An 18,187-nucleotide genomic window follows, 5' to 3' on the forward strand; every position below is an offset into this window, starting at 1 on the left:
TTTCAAGGTATATCCCTAACACGAAGTCCGACACGAAAATAAACAGGTTGAAAAGACACGACATGTTAATTAAACGGGTCGGGTTAGGGTCAGATGCTTTCAACCCGTTTAGTGTGTCGACACGACACGAACCCGACATGACACGATACGATTGTCACCTCTACAATTAAGGGTGAGAAAAATCAAAACCGAAAAATCGATGAAACCGAAATAAAAAAAATGAACCTACACTTTCAGTTTTGGGTTTGAATTATTTAAAACATAAAAAGTCGGTTTGGGTTTAGTATCAACTTTACAAGATAACCCAAAAAAATAAACAAACCTAATATGTAAAACCGAACAAAAAATCCAACCCAACATATGTATATTTTAAAACTTAAAATAAGTGTGTTTTATTTTTATGCAACTTAGGTTAGAGCTTAGGACTTAGATTAGAATTAGAAGCTTGAAATCGAAATCCCAGTCTCTCTCTCAAGTTAAAAAGCGTGCAAAACCCTAGTCCGCGAACTTGTTAAATTTGGTTGGAATCTGTTTCACATTTTTATAATTCCTGGAAAATGGGTTAAAACACAACAACCCATCAACACATAGGTTGAAACCGAGAAAACGTTGAGTATCTTCAGAAGTGATGCATGAGCTGTACTTGCGACATATGAGCTATTGAACAAGGAACTCACTCTGTCAAGTAAGTTCCGCTTAGGAGCGTTGAGAATCTTTGGAAGGGAGCATATGGACAACTCGGGTAGTGTATTGAAGTTAGCATGCGGGAAGTACGTGGAACTTGTCTTTACCATGGATTGGCATGGGAGTGTCATATATGTTCACGAGGAAGTAGTTGAACTACCAGGTCGTGTATTGGAATGTTGGAATTTGGTTAGCTCACAATATATATCGGTTATCGATTGCCATGGATTGGCAATTGTGAGTCATTTTCAGAAAGGGTATGCATGCTTTCCATGTATTATATTGTAATCAAGCATCGTCGCAAGTGTAGAAGTAAATGAGTGTCCGAGGATATTCTTCTTTAAGTATGGGGATAAAGTGATACAATTGGAATTCATTAGTGCTCCACCAGAATGTGTAAGGATTGTAGATTTAGATTGTTTGACTCATGTTGGGGTGGTGCCCGTCAGGTTTTAGATTGTGTGCTACACGGATGTTATGTGTTGAGTTGTCCATGGATAGGGTGAGCATGGGTTAGTATGATTGACCATGATAAACCCTTAAGGGGAAGTGGTCAAGGTTTGGATGATCATGATAGGCCTTTCAGGGAAGTGATCAGTCCTCGGTATGCCCGTGTCTAAGATAAACCCTTCGGCGAATCAATATGTTGGTGTAGAAATGCTATGTGTAAGGAATGTATTATGTTAGTGGATAATAACAAGTAGAAAGTCAGAATTATGTGTCAAAAGTATCCAATCGAGTTCAACTATTAGTAATGGAGTATTAGTTCTAGAGACTATAAGCCATAAGTCTCCCAATAGTGCTTGATGATTATACTTTTGGGACCAATGGCATAGTGATGACTTGTCAAGAAATCAAGTATGCATTAGAATCCATTTACGAGCATGGTCTCCAGGTGTGGAAATTTGTTGAGATTGCCTTATCGAAATGTTTTTTGATACTCGTTTCACCGTAGATTGGACTATTCCCTCGCTAGAAGAAAGATTGGTTGATGGGTATATCTAGAGAACCCTTTTTCTTGATTCGTTAAAAGAATTGCGTGAGAGTTGTATTCTTCGAGATAGTCGAGGCGGATTTTGAGACGAAATCAGTTTAAGTGGGGGAAAAGTGTAACATTCGTTTCCAATTAATGATTTCGAAATATGATTGATAAATTATAACGAGAAATTATATAATTAAAGACTAAGTTTTTTAAGTTTGACAAGTTAATTAATTAAATAAAAAGCATTATATAGATGTTAAGGGTTAAATTAATAATAATAATAATAATAATAATAATAATAATAATAATAATAATAATAATAATAATAATAATAATAAATATATAAGTTTAAAACAAATCATTTTATCTAATATAAAGGTTCATGGGGGGGCTAACTTGTAAATTTTAGAAACCAACTTTGTTAAAGAAATTTGTTGTGGGATCGAAACTATCATCATGCCAAAGTCAAGGGACCAAAAGTGTCAAATGCTAGAAAATGCTTGTTTTCTTCTCTGATTCTCGACACATCACTTCTGGTGGTTACAAAACTCATTTTAGACATGCAAATCCTTCACTTTCGAAAGTAGGACGACTTCTAGCCATCTATACCCATATATATTCGTATGAATGTACTAGGGTTGGAGGAGTTACGTCGGGTTTTAAAATAGGAAGTTGTCATCATGTTTCCCAACAAAAAAATAAGAACATGTCTCATTCTCGTGATGTTTGATGATCAGAGATGTTTTTGACAAAGACAAAGTCACTAGGTCACCACTCATAAAAGAGGAACAGAAGGAAGGATCTCTGACATGTTTTGATGCATCTCTGTCAATGCTTCGAGATGCATAACTTTTTCCAGCAAACTCAATGTGTAAAAGGAGAGAAAGTAGAGAGAGCTTCGATGGTACTGTGGTAGAGGAGGCTCCGTTGTTTACATGGTGGTCGTTCATGTAACACTATGTTTCGATTCGTTTAATAATTCGGGGCCCTGGACCGAAGATGTAGTATTATATGGTTTCGGGCTTTTGGGAAAGAGCGGTTTGGACCCATTTGGATGTGGGTAATGTAGATTACGGGATCCAAGAGTTCCGTTTGTGTTTTGGAGCTCAGGAGTATAACCGTAAAGTGATAGTTCGGGCCTTTTATGAAGTTTAGATTTAAGGTCAAAAGTTTTCAGGCAAAGGAGAGTTGGTAGAATTGTAGAGCTTCTCATTATCTTTTCGTGGATATAAAGAACGTCGAAATCGAACTTAGAACGAAGAAGTTATGGACTTCGAAAGATTGGTGGTTTTAGCCACTAGCCGAGTACGTTGGGAGTACTGGCTCGATGCATGAGCGCAGAGTGTCGCACCCCAAAACCAAGAACGGCGGAAACGTTCTGGGGCGGAGGACGTCATGTACAGTATCACAACAATGTAAAGTAGTAAACAAGCAACAACATCATCCATTGCATTAATAATAGAATTATTATACAAGTGTGTTCTGTCAAATTTTGATAAACACTAAAGCATAAATCAAAATGAAAGATGAGTCTTCAACGAGCTCCATCTTCCCTAATCCTTGCATCGGTACCTGTCTAAGATGACATGAGGATACAAGTAATTTTGAAAGCGAGTATCAGCTTTGAAACTGGTGAGATCATAAGTATTTTAGTGTCTTAATTTGTATGTAAGAATTTGTATATGAACTGTAAGTATTGAAAATGTTTGTAAAACAACTGTAAACGTTTGAAAAACCCTAGAAATCCCTATGATTCCTATTATAACAGGGAGTCTTCTACCAAGACTTAACTGATCTTTATGTAGCCTTCTACCAAGGCATCTAGTGTCTGTGTGTGTCTCTTGTAAGAGTGAGTATTTCCCAAGTCTGACTATCATTAACCAAAAATATAGTTTTCTACATTACCGTGCGTCGTGTGAATATTCACAAAGTGAATGTAATGGGAAAATGAAATAGTACTATGGTGTAGTACCGAACTACAACCGTACCAATAACCTTAAGTCTAGGGTAATACTTCTAAGTACTGTAGCATTTGTAATAAATAACTACATCGGTACTCAATTGCCTTATTTGAGGGATAAGGTATAATGTGATGTCTAGATCCCAGACTATACGCTCCCTGATATGTGCATATTTAGTGTGTATTTAGTATAATTTTCTATTCATATATTAGCTAAATTATCGCATATTATGGACAAAAGGTACTTAAAAGTGTTAAATTATGTTTTTCAGTCCAAAGATGAAGCTCGGAAGCAAAAGGAAGTAAGAGAAGCGGTTAGGAGCTCGAGAGTGGAATGAAGAAGGAAAACACCAAAAAAAAGGCTTCTACTCGTCGAGTCAGATAGCTACTCGACGAGTCCGGTCGAGGAATCAGAAGGATAATGACTCGGGATCCCGGATAGTTATCGCAATACGGAGAATGTGAGAGGGACTCGACGAGTCACCACTTGACTCGACGAGTCGGACCGCTTATTTAAAGATAATTCCACAGATCGAGAGGCAGAAGTTCTGGGACGATTCAGAAGTGCTTAGCTGCGAATAAGAAGCCAGAAGAACCCTAGAAGTCGACCAAGGAAGCTAGAATCCAATTCCGGGAGTAATTAAGGCATAATTCCATCATCCTACTTGTTTCTTTTGTTTTGTCAACATGATTAAACAACTTGAACTTATTTGTTTGTTGTTATTTACCTTAGTTATGAGCTAAATTCTTTAAACTTCTATTTGGGGATACGAAATTGGTAATATGGTTTGATTCTTGGTAGGATTAATTATATGTTGGTTAATTTAGTTATTTTAGCTTGCTAAAGAACCTTGTGTATGAATGATAATTGATTTTCTGTTAATAGGGAGATAATTAATTAGTATGAACATCTATTAGTTATCAATCTCATATGCTTAGTGAACACTTTTTGTCATATGTCTAGTGTAGTGAACATGAAACTAGGATTAATAAGAAAATCAAGTAAATTTATGTGCAAGCTTGTGAGATGACCATTAAACAAGAAGTTAATTAAAAGATAGATTAATTAGCTATTGCAAGTCTAACTTAACCCGAATATTATATCTAGTAAATTTAATTGAAATAGACAACTGGCCATTGTTTAAATTGATTTATTTGCTAAGGATTAATGAAGTGAATACGGAATTAATCAATTGAATCGGTAACTAGCAAAAGAATTAATCCATTGCACTTTCACCTTGAAATCAACCATAGGGTCAATTAAGTTGAACTAAATAGAAGTACTTCTCCGTTATTGAATCTAGTCAAAGTCGTTATTTTCTAGCTTAAATTAGTAATAATTAGTAAGTTTCTAGTCTTGTAAAACTAGAGAACAACCCTTGTTTTTTAATTAACTTAGATTAAATTAGTTTTTAGTTTAATTTGCCGTTCCCTGTGTTCGATACCCTACTTGCTTGAACTATACCACAACTGATAGGTTCACTGCCTTTTGTGTGTTATTTGATAATTAAAAGTAGGTTTAAAACTAGTGGGTTTTACACACATCAAGTTTTTGGCGCCGTTGCCGGGGAACGGTTCTAAAATTAATAGAAAAAATCTAGTTTAATCGATCCTTTGTGTGGGATTTATCTTACACAGAGTTATTTACAAAGCAAATCAGTAAGTAGATTTAGTTTTAATAAAATTTCGTTTTTAGAATAACTAGAAATTTTTAATTTCTGTTTTTGCCTTGAACTCGCCGAGTGCATTCGAGCAGACTCGGCGAGTCCATCGCTGTTTTAGTCTTTATTTTTTATTTCCTTTTTATTCCTTTTACGCGTTTCGTTTCTTTTGTTTCGTTTTTCAGCTGTTTCATGACCCGAGGATCGGACACACCTCTAGTGCCACCTTTGGAAGACCCGGAATCCGCACTAAAGAGAAGCAAGGGAAAAGCCGTAGGAGAAACCGCAACTTCAAGGAACTCACCACTCAAGAACTTGAAATCCGTTTTCAGCAAGAAGAAAGGCAGCAAATCAGGAGTATCCAGTGCCTCATTAACAATTGAAGAACCAATTCACGAAGGTAGCGAGTACGAGACCGAGGAAGAAAAAGAGCATACTTCCGAGCACGAAACCGATTCCGAAGAAGAGTTAGCTATCACTATGGCTAACATCGATGAAGTCCCCATGGGGGAATGGAAGAAAAGGATGCGTGATGACACCGGGCCGGGACTTGTGCAACCCGTAATTCCCGCCACCGCTACGTTTGAGCTCAAAGGCCATATTCTCGCTCAACTCAAGGAGATCCCTTTTTACGGGAGAGATCATGAAGACGCTTACAAGCATCTGGACGAAGTAAATGATGTGGCCGACTACTTTAACGTGCCTAATATTCCATGCGAGACCCAGCTTCTTCGAATGCTCCCTGTCACGTTTAAAGGCGCTGCGAAAGATTGGTTAAAATCACTTCCTCCCGGATCGGTCACCACATGGGCCAAGATGAAAGAAGAGTTCATTGACCATTTCTGCCCACCTTCCAAGATAGCCAAGCTAAAGAAAGCCATTGCCAACTTCGAGCAACAACCCGGAGAATCTCTTTATGAAGCTTGGGAAAGGTACAAGAGCCTACTTAGAAATTGCCCACATCATGATCTTAATAGCCAACAGGAGGTCTCCATCTTTTATGATGGAGTTAATGTCACCACAAGGCAACTACTCGATTCACAAGGCCCGCTCACCCGAAAGCCACCTCTGGAAATAAAGGAATTAATTGAAGAATTCTCTAAGCATTCTAGAGAATACCACAATCCGAGGAATGAAGTGAGTCGTGGAGCAGTAAACTCGGTGAACGATGGCATGGCGGCGGTAATAGCTAAACTCGATAACCTAGACCGCAGAATGACAAAAATGGATCAAACAATCCATGCTATTAGGGTAGGATGCGAAAATTGTGGCGGCCACCATCTTACCAAGGAATGTGATCGAGACGAGAATGGAAATAAAAAGGCTCAAGTATTTTATTCCAGTGGCGATAGATACGATGAAGACTGGAGGAAACCAAAGAAGGAATGGCTCCCATACGAAGAGTATAAAAGGGCTAAGGAGGAAAAATACAAACAGAGGGAGAGGGGATTCTATCAAAAGGAAGAGCCGGTGGCGGAAAAGAAAGCAAATTTAGAAGATATACTCACAAGGTTCATAACTGCATCCAAGAAAAGACATAATGATCATGAGGTAGCAATGCAAGAAACCAGAAACATGTTGAGGAATCAGCAAGCTTCCATTCTCAACATTGAGAAACAGCTGGGACAGCTTGCACATCAAGTGAATGAAAGAAGACCGGGTCAACTTCCGAGCAACACCGAGCCCAATCCAAGAAAGGAGAACGTGAGCGTAATAACCTCCAGCAGTGAAGAAGAATTTACTGAAACACTAAGAGTCTCCAAGAAGAAGGCAGGGAAGGAAGAAAAACCAGAACCAGAAAAACCCGACCAGACTCGCCGAGTCACTCTCATGGACTCGACGAGTCTAGTCGGGAATGAAGATACTGTCAGTCTCCTAAAGCCATACAACCCTCCTTTGCCATACCCAACCAGAGCCATGCCTGCAGAAAAAGTTCAAGCCTATAGAACCTTCATGGAGCATGTTAAAGCTTTACAAGTCAATATGCCATTTGTGGAAACAATGCTCCAAACTCCTAAATACTTTAACTTGCTTAAAGGCCTTTTTGCTGCTAGGAAGGATTTGGCTGAAGTCGCGGAGATATTGATGAGTGAGTTGCCTGAGAAGAAGGGTGATCCGGGTAACATAGTAATTCCATGCCAATTTGGTAATGAAGTTTCTACACGAGCATTGGCTGATTCAGGTGCAAGCATTAATTTGATGCCCTACTCATTCTTTAAGAAGCTAAATTTACCAGCACCAAGGCCGGTAAATATGAGAATCCATTTGGCAAACAAAACAATAATTAATCCACAAGGCATTTGTGAAAACCTCCTTATCAAAGCGGACAAGTTTATTTTTCCAGTAGACTTCGTGGTGGTGGAAATGGAAGAAGACCCCGAAATACCAATTATTTTGGGAAGATCATTCTTAAACACCGCGTGTGCCCTAATTGACATATGTGAGTCTACATTGACATTAAGAGTGGGGGATGAGTCGGTGATGTTTAAAGCTATTCCAGAAGTCAAGCAAGAAGAAGAAAAGAGAGAAAAAATCTCATTGGATGATGAGGTATTACAAAAAGAGCTTGAAATTTTACTAAAAGAAGGCCCAAGTAAGTTCACACTACACTCTGAAGGAGTTGAAGATGCTAACAAAGACTTGGAGGAGCTAGAAAAACTACTGGAAGGAGCCAACTCAGAAAACACTCCAGGATTGATGGAACCCGATCCGACTCGCCGAGTCGTTATACTGGACTCGACGAGTCCAGTCGATTTGGATAAAAACTTGACCAAAGCTGATTTGTCTGTTGATAGTTCTTCACATACACTGGGTTCAGTTACTGTTTTTGATTCTTTTGAAGAACAATCTGCAGAAGAAGTAAAAGGAATGGAGGTCCAACACGCCGATGTGGCATGCCTTGATACGATGCCATTTGGAGAAGGGTTAAGCACGGGAAAGGATGCAGGAATAAAGGAAAGGAAGGAGGAAGCTGATCACCAATTCACCACTAAACCTAGAGCACGGACCATCATGAAATATGAAGTCATTAAATTTAAAGAGAAGGATGTTCAAGAGTTGGTGAAAAAGAAAAGGGTAAAGCAGAAAAAGAGAAAAAGGAAAGACCAAGCAGCTGAAGATGAGGCAATGAAAAGGAGAAGAGACGAATTGAAGAGGGCTTACAAGAAAAAGATTCACGCCTACAAGACCAAGTATAAACCACAAAAAATAAGGCGTACATTCCCGATGCTTGAAGATGACAAAACGTAAATGGGAAGGAGTCTAGCTCATGACTCCTCAAAAAGAAGCGCTTGGCGGGAGGCAACCCGTCGTTAGAGTTTGCTTTCTTTTACTCTTTAGTTTTTAGTTTTTGTTTCGTTTCACAATTTTAATCTTCCAAATCATCGGACATGTCTGCTTGAGAGTGTGCCTAGCCTAAGTGTGGGGTGAAATGATTCATAATAAACAGAAAATTTTTGAAAAATATGCAAATTTATAAAAGACTCGCCGAGTCTGACCCTGACTCGACGAGTATAAATTAATTACTGAAAATCTTTGACTGCGCGACTAGACTCGCCGAGTCTGACCCTGACTCGACGAGTCGGTTTTATTTACATAAAAAAAATAATTTAGAAATTACTTTTACATCTGGGTAAGTAGGGTTTTAACCCTAAAGAATCAGTTTCACATCTACACTCGACGGGCCGTTTTTTTTGCAACTTCTCTCAAGCATTCATCAAGTTCTTCAATTTCTTCCAAAATTCTCAAGCACAATCCAAAAAGGTATCAAATTTCTTCCTATTTTATGTTAAGAGCATGATTATAAGGCTATCCAAGGTAGAAATTGCATGAAAAACCCGTTTTTAAGAAGTGCTAAATTTCTAGGGCTTTGATTTTTCATGAATTAAGTTGTTTTGAATGCTTAATTTGGCCTTATTACTTAGTAGGAAGTCCTTGAACAAAAACCCTTGAAAGAAATTACAAGTTTTATGGTCCAATTTTATGCGACCCGTCGATTGACTCGTGCAGGTTGCGCGACTCGTCGAGTCAGGCATGGACTCGACGAGTCCAGTCGATTTACAGTTACATTTCAGTTTTTAATTATTTTCTGTGTTTCTGGGTTTTGTGTGTTTATTTTGTAGAAATCATGTTCAGAAGAGGACAATCTTCAACTGGTAGCCAAGGGGAGTTTCCATGGTTAAACTTCCCGCAAATTGAATCCGCTTCAACAATGAGGAAGTGGAAGAAGAAGCTCTCCGACATAAAAAAGAAGGAGGTGTATGTTCCGAACAGAATTGATTGGGAATGGCTGCAAAGTGTTAGCTATGAAGAAGAACTAGCTCCTTACCTTTTGAGGGAGTTCCAACATGAAGGCGAAACTATGGTGTGTGACGGGTGGAGCCGGGTCTTCCGCATACAAGAGCCGGTGTATTTAGAGCTTTGCTTGGAGTTTTTCTCCACGGTGTCTTTCACTGGGGGAGTGGATGTGTATCACCCGGCGAGCTTTACTTTTTGTCTTGGGGGCGAGTATCGCCAATGCTCGGTGGTGGACCTTGCCTGCCGACTAGGGATCTATGATCAACCCTTGGTGACAACAAACATCTTTCGGGCTTTCTTGGCAAACACTCATATGGCATTCCCCGATGGAGTCACAAGCGCGGGTTGGTGGAATACCATAGGAAACAAAGTTTACATCCCAAAGTCTGCACAAGAAGGGAGCATCCGATCCCCAACTCACCGCCTCATTCACCGCCTTATTTCCTCCACCATCAACCAAAGGAAAGACGATGACAAGGTCTCCAACCTTGATGTTTTCTACTTATGGAGCATAATAACACCCGGCGTCTTTTGCAACATTCCATGGTGTATTGCTTCATACCTTTCGGAAGGTGCGGTCAAAGATCGCAAAACCTCCCGTATCAATGGAGGAATGTTTGTCACTCGATTGGCTAACTCATTCGGGTTGATGAATCGAGGTGCATGGAACTTCATGACATTGATCCCGACACCCCTGTTTAATCCCATTCTTTTCCGACGAGCGCGGATAATTGAAGACTATGGAGGTGGCCATTATGCCATCCCAAATGATGACCCCGTTGTTGGTCCCGATGCACCGGGAAGGAGGGTGAGATCGAGAAGAGAACGGGATGTGGAGGACGAGCCGCCAGTGATTCCAGTCGAAAATGAAGATGTACCAATGGATTGGTACAATGTAGAGATGAGGCGGATGCAGGATCAATTGGCGAGGGGGCTGAACTTTAGCAACCAATCCCACGTTCGACTTTTTGACCACTTCAATATCCCACATATTGATGGTGGGAATTACCCGTTCATTCCGTCTTGGGATGAGAGGATTGCTGCGAGACGAAGCGGAGCCGGGGGAATTGGAGCCGCCAATGATGATGAGGATGATGAAGATTGATGTTTTTGTGTTTCTAAACAATTTCAATTTTAATTTTTTTTGTTTTGTTTTATTTGGTGTGTATGTTTTGAGTTTTTATGTTTAATGGTTGTTTGCTTTAGTTATTTTTCAGGATTGAATTATGATTGCTTGCTTAGGATGGTTTAGAGATGTAAAGCATGGATGTTTTCTAGAGTAAGAGCGAGTCAAGGAAGCGAGTTTTTAATGTCAAAGTGTCGAGTCTGGTCCTAGGGGGTGTGAGCAATTGAGTCCAAATGTGAGGAAGGGTTAAAGAAGTTTTTGGAAGCTAAAACAGTTGCAAAATACCAAGTTTTTTCGTTCAGTGGCCTACTCGACGAGTGCACTAAGTAGACTCGCCGAGTCGCCTTGTATTTTTACATATTCTGAGAAGGCGCGCTGGTACTCGACGAGTCCACCATAAGACTCGACGAGTCGTTTAACTTTTATACCGATGGACTGCTGATTTGATGCTGCTACTGGTCCCACTTGCTCACTTATTCTTCCATTTCCATTCTTGAAGATCTTACACTAATTTCCGCGTATTTGGAGCGACCCACACGAGTTTTGACACCCAAGACATGGATGAGATGTTATCATGTCTAAAGTTGATTGAAGTTGGAGCTTAAAATGGAAATGATCAGCCTATCGACTGCTATCCCAGGGGAGTTTGTTCCAATTCCCTCTTTAGTTTCTTTTTATGTTTTTAAGCATCATATGCAATGAGGGCATTGCATTACATAAGTGTGGGGTAGGGGGTTGGTTACATAATAGTCAATTTTAAAAAATTTTGCATACCAAAAGTATTATTTAGGATTTAATTAGAAAATTTTGGTAAAAATTAGGATTCCATGTTAGAATTGTGTTAATGATTGCATGAAAACCCAAATGTTTAGTTGAGCCTATATACGTTCTAGTGCATTTGTGGCTTCCTTATTCCAGTGAAATCATGGGACAAAAACACGACCTTGCTCAGCCTGAGGGATGCAATATGTTTAGCAGCCTAAACCTGAAATGTATCCAGGAAAATTATTATCGTTGACCAATAAAGGTTGAAGTTGAGCGCCCCTGCTTAAACATGTAGGATTTGAAAAAAAGAAAAGTGAGGTACATGTAAAAAAAAAGAGAATTGCAAGAAAAGTTGTAAGAGTTTTGGAGAAAATAAAGTGAAGATCAAAAGATGAAAATTCTGAAGAAATCCAAAAAGTTGAAGATACCAAAAGTCAATACAAGATATCAAAGATCAAATTATCAAGAAAATGAAGAATTCAAAGAATTCCATAGTGGTATCGAAAAGTTGTAATTCTAGAATATGTATGCTTGGGTTGCTCAAATAAAAATACCTTGAGGTTAAGAGGTTTTCTGAGGATGGATTCGGAGGGTTGCATAAAATGAGCATAGTTCAGGGTGAGTGGGCGAATGTTTATGAGGATTGTAAGTATTTGGAATATGGGGGGTTCTTTAGGAAAAATTTTAGACACAAATGCATGCGTTGCGGTCTTGGTATAATGGCTGGGTTGGATTGGAGTTATTAATGTGATTTTAATGTGCTAAAATTCAGTTTTGCTTGAGGGCAAGCAAAAGTCAAGTGTGGGGTATTTTGATATGTGCATATTTAGTGTGTATTTAGTATAATTTTCTATTCATATATTAGCTAAATTATCGCATATAATGGACAAAAGGTAGTTAAAAGTGTTAAATTATGTTTTTCAGTCCAAAGATGAAGCTCGGAAGCAAAAGGAAGTAAGAGAAGCGGTTAGGAGCTCGAGAGTGGAATGAAGAAGGAAAACACCAAAAAAAAGGCTTCTACTCGTCGAGTCAGATAGCTACTCGACGAGTCCGGTCGAGGAATCAGAAGGATAATGACTCGGGATCCCGGATAGTTATCGCAATACGGAGAATGTGAGAGGGACTCGACGAGTCACCACTTGACTCGACGAGTCGGACCGCTTATTTAAAGATAATTCCACAGATCGAGAGGCAGAAGTTCTGGGACGATTCAGAAGTGCTTAGCTGCGAATAAGAAGCCAGAAGAACCCTAGAAGTCGACCAAGGAAGCTAGAATCCAATTCCGGGAGTAATTAAGGCATAATTCCATCATCCTACTTGTTTCTTTTGTTTTGTCAACATGATTAAGCAACTTGAACTTATTTGTTTGCTGTTATTTACCTTAGTTATGAGCTAAATTCTTTAAACTTCTATTTGGGGATACGAAATTGGTAATATGGTTTGATTCTTGGTAGGATTAATTCTATGTTGGTTAATTTAGTTATTTTAGCTTGCTAAAGAACCTTGTGTATGAATGATAATTGATTTTCTGTTAATAGGGAGATAATTAATTAGTATGAACATCTATTAGTTATCAATCTCATATGCTTAGTGAACACTTTTTGTCATATGTCTAGTGTAGTGAACATGAAACTAGGATTAATAAGAAAATCAAGTAAATTTATGTGCAAGCTTGTGAGATGACCATTAAACAAGAAGTTAATTAAAAGATAGATTAATTAGCTATTGCAAGTCTAACTTAACCCGAATATTATATCTAGTAAATTTAATTGAAATAGACAACTGGCCATTGTTTAAATTGATTTATTTGCTAAGGATTAATGAAGTGAATACGGAATTAATCAATTGAATCGGTAACTAGCAAAAGAATTAATCCATTGCACTTTCACCTTGAAATCAACCATAGGGTCAATTAAGTTGAACTAAATAGAAGTACTTCTCCGTTATTGAATCTAGTCAAAGTCGTTATTTTCTAGCTTAAATTAGTAATAATTAGTAAGTTTCTAGTCTTGTAAAACTAGAGAACAACCCTTGTTTTTTAATTAACTTAGATTAAATTAGTTTTTAGTTTAATTTGCCGTTCCCTGTGTTCGATACCCTACTTGCTTGAACTATACCACAATTGATAGGTTCACTGCCTTTTGTGTGTTATTTGATAATTAAAAGTAGGTTTAAAACTAGTGGGTTTTACACACATCACTCCCCTATCAAAGGGATTTTGGGACCTACCCATGACCCCTGCATGTATGCAAGCCATGAGCATGCACATTACTATGATCATGTATACTCGATATAACGATCACAATTGCGTTGTGATTCATCGGTATAGTTAGATCCTGAACTGGTTCCATGCTATAGCACCTAGTGATGTCTGTTCTATGTATATGTAAGCGTACTCATGTAAGTGTGATCATGTGATAGTATAGTAATGTACTGTAATGTTCTAGCTGTAATGTATGCTCTCTCTATTTAGCAAGTATAGTAATGTACTGTAATGTTCTAGAAAGTATTGACTCATGAATGAACTGACTCATTGTATGACATCGCGTTCTAGTAATAGTTCTAGTATCTTCCTAAACTACCCATATGGTAGTTTACTAGTAATCTAACTGGTACGTATGAACATGGATGTATACCCTTGCTACCCAAGGGCATTGGATGAACTGGAAAGACCTTTTATGACTATATATGTACACATGATATATAACTAATATTTAAACGACCTTCGGACGAGTACCCGATATCCCACCAGACCACATCCAAATCGAGGAAAAGGAAACAGGGTGGATAGCCTTCCTAAGTCTTTTAAACTTTACTTATATTACTATACATATAGAGGCATGCAATTTATAATATAAAAGCATAAAATAAGTTTTGTAAAACCTTTCAACATAATTATTATCTAAGAAAAGATCGACTTGATGTCAATCTATAAAACGGTATGAAAGCATGGGTTTGATAAAACAGTTTAAGTATTAATAAACATTTGTTTGAAACACAGTTGTAAATGAGTTTGAAATGAAACATAAAGAGTAAAATGTACAGTTTAATAAGGAGTTTTAAACATATAAAGTGTTTATGAAAATCATTTGAAGGAAACTGTTTGGTAAAACGGCTAATGAGTAGTAAATCATTTGAACGCTGCTTATTAATCACATGTGATTGATATAATAAGTAGCATGATTCTACTTGTATCCCCCCCATAAAACATTTTAAAAATAGTTAAAACATTGATTAAGGGGTATGAACTCACCTGTTGAAGTGATTGGATTTGAACGGACTGTTATCGTAAGGAATGATTGGACAAGTGCTTTGTGTCAAGTGAAGACTTTAGACACACACAATGATCCTAATTACATATGAAGACATATGTATATAAATAATTAGTGATTAAAACACTAATTATACAAGTATAAGCATTTTAATGCGAGGAAAACACTTTTGGTCAAGTGCTAGGAGGCAAATGGGTTGCAACAAAGGAGTGCAATGCCTCTAATGAGAGTTTATGGTCAAATGACCATATGTTTTGGAGTTTACGGCCCAGGGGAGTAAACTATTGGCCGTAAACTCACAATAAGGTCTCTAAATGAAGCTTAGAATTAATACAACTCTAGTGGTGAATTGTTCCAAGGCTTAAACAATTGATTGGGCTTCCTATTGACTCCTTTGAGGAGTTCACGGCCCTGGGACCATATCCCATGGAGATTATGGCCGTAATCTCCCTTGGGGAAAGGTTTATGGTGTTTTCAAGTCTCTGACACTTCAAGGTTATGATCTATGTTGGGTTCTAGGCATAAGGAAGGAGTTAGGGTGTCATTTGACCCCTTTATAGGGGTTTACGGCCCAAGAACTTTTCTTGGCCGTAAACTCCTTAATACTTGTGATTCCTTATGTTTTCTAGTCTTTAAAAACTTTAGGGTATATGTCTAAATTCAAGCCTAAGCCTTAGGAAGTGTTTATGGCATCAAAACACCCCTAATTTGTGTTTTCGGCCCATGTACCATTTGGCAATGTGTTTGCGGCCGTAAACACCCCTAGGTGTTGGTATTTTGATTGTTTTGGGTCTTAGACACATCAAGGTAATGTGCTATGCTAGTCTCTTGGTTAAATGAATGCGTTTAGGGCATTTTGGCACTTAAACATGGAGTTCACGGCCCAAGAACTTCCTGGCCGTGAACTCACTTTCATCCTTGTTTCTAATTGATTTTGGTGTCCTAAACATGTAATGGAGGCTTTTAGTTTGAGTTCCAAGGCTTTGAGGGGCATTGGGACACTTTTGGCCCTTAAAATGGAGTTTACTCCCCAAGTGTTCTTGGGCGGTAAACTCCCAAATCTTGGGGTTTTGGTCCGATTTTGATGTTATAATACACAATCTAAGCTATATAATATAACTAGATCGAAGTACTCACAATTTGGGATAAAAACCCGAAGATCCGTGAGAGAGAATTTTGACTTTTCTCTAAATGGAAATGTAACTAATGAACCAATATGGTTCAGTTTTCTATATATAGTCCTGAGATTTTTGGCAGAAAACATTTTTATTCCCGGAATGAACTCTACTATCCTAGAGTATTGGAATAACAGTGTTGCACAAAGCCCCAATGCATCCACTCTCCTGATATCTCCTTAAGTGTAAACCTTGAAAAACTAACAAACTTATACCTGAAGTCTGGAATTTCACTTGAACTGTTCTAACTTCTCTTGGCTTGATATGGTTTGTTCAGAATGGAAATTTCGGGTTGTCACACAGAGGCACCCACGTGAGTGTACGCGGGGCATACACTCAACTTGGAAAAACCCTAATTTTTATGGTTTGTGCTCTATTTAAACACTTTAAGTTGCTTCAAGACTCTCTTATGGCCAACCTCCACCTCTCAAAACCCTAAGAATGAAACCATGGCTTTGATTTGAGTGTTTATGAGCCACTATTGTAATCTTATGGTGTTTTTGGATCATTTGAAGGAGGTGAAGCTTGGTGTTGAAGCTTTGGTGGACTTGAAGCCTGAAGATCTATAATCTTCATCAACTTTACAAGCTATTTGAGGTATAAAGCTCTTAACTTGATGGATCATTTGGTTATATCTAGTTAGCGCTTGTTTTTATGCTTTTTATGGTCCTTTAAGCCATGCTTGAGAGTATGAGCTAGTCTAGAAGTTAGGGATGTGTCACACCCCAAAACCGGAACAGCGGAAACGTTTTGGGGTGAATGACGTCATGTCAAGTATCACAACATATGCAATATAGTAATCAAAGTTCAACAACCATTGCATTATTAGTAATAGTTTTGCATAAGTTACATTTCATAGAGACATTAAAGTAATACAAAATCTAGTATAGATGCGGCTCGGTTCTAGACTGTCTTCACAAAAGCTCCTGGGATGTACCTGTCTATCGCTGACCTGAGAATACAAGTTATTTTGAAAGCGAGTATTAGCATTTTATAATGCTTGTGAGTTCATAAGTATTTAGTGTCATTTGTGTAAGTAAGCATTTTTATTTAAAATAACTTTATGAAAAGTAGTAGTTTAGAATCTACGATGTATTAGTGTCCTTTCCTAAAAATCCTATATTTTCTAACTAAAAGCAGTCTTCTACCAAGACCTGACAGATTTATGTTTTAAAGAGTAGTTTTCCCCGAAAACTATCATTATCGGAAAACAGTATTTACTTTAAAGGAATAATGAGAAAATCACAAGTAAAAATACCAGGGGAAAAATAACATATGTCTCAGCAGTAATACTGCTGATTAAGGCAAAAGAAATAATAGACTCCCGGAGAATATCGAATGAATGATACGCCTGACTCAGTCTAACAAAAGGAACACAGACCCTAGACGGTATCAAATGAATGATATGGCTAGCAAGGTCTAAAACAAAGAATACAGAGACCCCAGAAAATATCAAATGAACGATACAGCTAGCAAGGTCTAAAACAAAGAAACACAGACCCCAAACAGTATTAAATGAACGATACACCTAGCAAGGTCTAAAAAAAAGAAACACAGAACCCAGACAGTATGAAATGAACGATACAGCTAGCAAGGTCTAAAACAAATGGTGATCCTAAATGGGTTGTTTCAAGAATACCGTGTTAATTCTCGTTACCTTAAGGCCATGAATTATAAGGTAAACATGGAGATACTCGTAACCATACTAATACTTGGTGTATGCAAGTCGTATATAATTGCGGTCGGCAGGCTGTTCAGTTGGGTGACTCCACCCCAGACCTACAACCCAACGAGGAACAGGGAGTAGGGAGGAAGCACACATCTTAAATCTTTTTGACCTAAATTCTATACCACCCTTATGCATATACTCAGTTATAGTAGTCAGTCCCATGAGTTCTATCCTCTTGATTCACGAACCTAATTGTGAGGTGCGAAGGGTCCTTCTGGGGTTCTACGGAGTGGGTTTCGGTGGTTATCGTCTTCTGGAGTGCCTATAGTGTCTTTCGCTTCGGTTCTTATATGTCTATGAAGGGGTTGGTTAACAACGCGCAGTACCCTTCTCCTGGGTACTTCAGAAGGTTTGAGACAAGTGGGACGGATGACGGATCGCATTAGTTTTTAATATTTTTAGATTCGGAAGAACCTTTATTTGCCGAAATGGCTACGGTGAAAGTTCTTTTTACACAACACTAGGGATTTACACATGGTTGCACTAAGTCGAACCATGATTGATAGGGGTGTCGAAGTTGGCGTACATCGACATGAT

Source organism: Lactuca sativa, chromosome 4, assembly GCF_002870075.4.
Source record: "Lactuca sativa cultivar Salinas chromosome 4, Lsat_Salinas_v11, whole genome shotgun sequence".
NCBI classification, from domain to species: domain Eukaryota; kingdom Viridiplantae; phylum Streptophyta; class Magnoliopsida; order Asterales; family Asteraceae; genus Lactuca; species Lactuca sativa.